The sequence below is a fragment of the Triticum dicoccoides genome, chromosome 3A (assembly GCF_002162155.2).
Source record: "Triticum dicoccoides isolate Atlit2015 ecotype Zavitan chromosome 3A, WEW_v2.0, whole genome shotgun sequence".
Lineage (NCBI taxonomy): Eukaryota > Viridiplantae > Streptophyta > Magnoliopsida > Poales > Poaceae > Triticum > Triticum dicoccoides.
In genome coordinates this window covers 227,326,984-227,331,282 of record NC_041384.1, presented here as the reverse complement: position 1 = coordinate 227,331,282, position 4,299 = coordinate 227,326,984, and positions in this window count along the sequence as shown.

Sequence of the window (4,299 nt, the reverse complement as noted above, 5' to 3'; positions counted from 1 at the left end):
GCATATCAAAATGTTCATCTCAGAGAGTACATCATTTCATTCCATTGCATCATTTTCATTTGAGTTCATATTGATGCCTGAAATGCTGTTAGAAGAGGGCTACTTGAGATAATTGTCAGATCTGCTACTCCGTTTAGCTTTTTGTCATTTTTGCCATGATTATTGTGTGCATGATATGCCCTGATGTTCTACATATGTTTTGTTAAGGGTTTTGTCATCTTTCCAGAGGTGGAACCCATGTATTTTTGTGATGTGTGTGGTGACTAGCACAAGCTTGCAAAGTGGTGCACTTGCTAATTCTGTTTTCAGGGACTTAGCAATTCCACTAAGTCCTTGAGCTATTTATCTCATATTGCCTTATGTTCATGTTGTTTCCTAGCGATCCGTGCCTCTTTTGAGGATGATCAGTAAGGATGTTTTGTTAATCTTGTAATGCTCTATCCATCCATTTCTTTGTTTGCAATTATGGAGCACCCTAGCTTGAGTCAATCGAGCTCTACTTTTGCTACTTTGTGAATCTGGGCAGATTGTCAACTTGTTTGCAATTTTGCCGATGATGTTGTAGTTGATCCGTGCTTGCTATGCTATTGTTCTTGCCATGTCTAGCTTGCATTTTGTGCCTTCTTGATGGGTGTATGCTTAGCTTATCATTACTTGCTCCGTAGTGAGTGCATCGAGCTCGTAAACATGCCTACTTGATATCTGTTTTCAGCATGCTCCAGTTTTCACTAAGTCTGTGATCTGATCATGTTTTTGCTATGTTCACATGTTTGCAATTGTATTTTCTGGTCCTTTTTGACTCAAGGTCACTAAGGGACTTTTGTTAAGCTCTTTGAGTAGCTCCATGCCATGCTTTACTTTGCCATGTTCAGTTCCTGTAGCATGTAGTTTTGTTTCTCCGAAGAGTGCTACCTGATCTGCGATTCCAGACAAGTGTTAATTTCACTAAGTCTGAAATCTGTTTGTCATATGCATTTTTTCCATGCTTGTTTGAACCTGTTAATGGATGTATTGGCCGTAGCTCAGTGCAAGACTTTTGTTAAGCATCTTGAATGCATCCCTGCCATGTATTTTGTTGTCATGTTTGGGTGCTGTAGCATGTTTATTTTGTTGCATTTAGATGGCTACATGCTGTAAATCGCAGACCGGTGTCATATTTGAATCGCTTGCCATTTCCAAACCGTAACTCCGATTCCGGCGTTCTTTATATCGTTTTCAAGCGATTTCATCTCATATTTCCAGTGGCACGCTTGGATTCCCAAGTTGAAGCCAGGTTCATGCATCCCTTGTCACATCTTGCATATGCATCCCGCATCGCATCCCGCATAGCATATCATCTTTGCATCATATTGTTTGGGTCTTGCACGTGGTTGATTGTGTCCTTGTTGCTTGTTTGTCTTGTTTGGGTAGAGCCGGGAGACGAGTTCGCTAACAAGGAGTCCGTTGAGTTTGCTTTCGAGGATCCAGCCAACTCTGACAACTGTGCAGGCAAGATGATCATACCCTCAAAATCACTACTATCTTTGCTATGCTAGTTTGCTCGCTCTTTTGCTATGCCAATGCTACGATGCCTACCACTTGCTTTCAAGCCTCCCAAATTGCCATGTCAAACCTCTAACCCACCATGTCCTAGCAAACCGTTGATTGGCTACGTTACCGCTTTGCTCAGCCCCTCTTATAGCGTTGCTAGTTGCAGGTGAAGATTGGAGGCCGTTCCTTGTTGGAACATTTATTTACTTGTTGGGATATCATTATACTATCTTGTTATCTTAATGCATCTATATACTTGGTAAAGGGTGGAAGGCTCGGCCTCTCGCCTAGTGTTTTGTTCCACTCTTGCCGCCCTAGTTTCCGTCATATCGGTGTTATGTTCCCGGATTTTGCGTTCCTTACGCGGTTGGGTTATAATGGGAACCCCTTGATAGTTCGCCTTGATTAAAGCTTTTCCAGCAATGCCCAACCTTGGTTTTACCATTTTCCACCTAGCCTATTTTTCCCTTGGGTTTCCGGAGCCCGGGGGTCATCTCATTTAAACCCCCCGGGCCAGTGCTCCTCTGAGTGTTGGTCCAAACTGTCAGCCGTCGGTGGCTACCAGGGGCAACTCTGGGCTGGCCTACCGGACGTTTGGACAATCTGAGTGTGCCCTAAGAAAGAGATATGTGCAGCTCCTATCAGGATTTGTCGGCACATTCGGGCGGTGTTGCTGGTCTTGTTTTAACCTGTCGAAGTGTCTTGAAGAACCGAGATACCGAGTCTGATCAGAACGTCTTGGGAGGAGGTCTATTCCTTCGATGGCCGTGAGAGCTTGTCATGGGCTAAGTTGGGACTCCCCTGCAGGGATTTGAACTTTCGAAAGCCGTGCCCACGGTTATGGGCAGATGGGAATTTGTTAATGTCCGGTTGTAGATAACTTGAACCTTAACTTAATTAAAATGAATCAACTGAGTGTGTTACCGTGATGGCCTCTTCTCGGCGGAGTCCGGGAAGTGGACACGGTGTTGGAGTAATGTTTGCGCAGGTTGCTCTCTAGTTTTTCGCTCGTGCTTTGCCTCCTCTTCTCGCTCTCTTTTGTGAATAAGTTAGCCACCATATTTGCTAGTCGCTTGCTGCAGCTCCACTTACTTTTACCTTGCCTTACCTATAAGCTTAAATAGTCTTGATCGTGAGGGTGCGAGATTGCTGAGTCCCTGTGGCTCACAGATTACTATTACACCAGATGCAGGGCCCGATGATTCCGCTCCAACAGACGCGCATGAGCTCAAGTGGGAGTTCGACGAAGACTCTCAATGTTACTATGTTTCTTTTCCTGATGATCAGTAGTGGTGCCCAGTTGGGGGTGATCGGGACCGTGTCGCATGTTGGGTTATCTTTTATTTTGGCGCCGTAGTCGGGCCATGAGTGTTTGGATGATGTAATGTTATTTATGTACCTTGATTGACGTGACGAGTGTAAGCCAACTATGTTATCTCCCCTTTTATTATCTATATTACATGAGATGTTGTGAAGATTGCCTAACTTGCGACATATGCCTTCAATGCGATTATGCCTCTAAGTCGTGCCTCGACACGTGGGAGATATAGTCGCATCGAGGGTGTTACAAACGGGTCCTTGGGACAGGCCTTGTTGAGGTTGGTGTAGTCGATACACATGCGGCCAGGTCTTGTTCTTCTTCAGGACGAGGACTGGATTGGCCAGCCACTCGGGGTGAAACACTTCCATTATGAAGCCGGCCGCCAAAAGCTTGGCGACCTCTTCACCAATGGTTCTTCTCTTCGAAAAATCGTCGTAGGGGTTGACGGACAGGCTTGGCGTCCTTGCGGACATGAATTTTGTGCTCGGCGTACTTCCTCGGGATACCCGACATGTCCTTGGGGTCCATGCGAAGATATCCCGATTCTGACGGAGGAACTCGACGAGCTCGCCTTCCTATTTGCTGTCGAGGCGGGCGCCTATGACAACGTACTTGCTGCAGCTGGAGTCTTCTGGGTTGAGCTTCACTTTCCTGGTCTCCTTGGAGGGCTTGAAGGCGGCCTCGTCGGCCGGGTCCGGGGTCGGGATCGACGCGGCGGAGGCCTCGCCTGCCGGGGCGACGATCCGGTCGAGCTGGTGCTGCTCCTCGGCAATGACCAGCGACTCGGCCAACTTGGCGCCATCTCGGGCGCACTCCAGGGACTTGCGGTAATCACCGGTGATGGTGATGAGGCCCTTGGGACCCGGCATCTTCATCTTCAGGTACGCGTAATGGGGAACAGCCATGAACTTGGCAAGCACGGGCCGGCCCAGCAACGCGTGATACGCGCTGGACAGGTCCACCACCTCAAACCAGACCGGTTCGCGCCGGAAGTGGTTGCTGTCACCGAACAGGACATCTAGTCGGACCCGGCCAATGGGGGAGCAGGAGAGGCCGGGCACGATGCCGTGGAAGATCGTTCGGGTCGGCTCCAGGTCCTCGGCCTTGAGGCCGAGCTTGGTCATCGTGTCGCGATAGAGAATGTTGATGCTGCTGCCGCCGTTGATGAGGACTCGGGAGAACTTGCATGTGCGCCGCATGATGATGGTGGGGTTGAAGACGAGGGCGTAACCACCCGGACTCGGCATGACTGCCGGGTGATCCTCCCGGGTCCAGGTGATCGGGCAATCCGACCAATGCATGAACTCCGGCTTGGCCGGGCGACGGTGTTCACCTCCTGCCGAAGGAGGCGCTCGCTGCGATTGTCGTCGCCGAGGCTGGTGAGACGATGTAGGCCGCGTTCTGGTCTAGGGAGGCGTCGTCGCGCATCGCGCCGCCAGCTGGAGGCG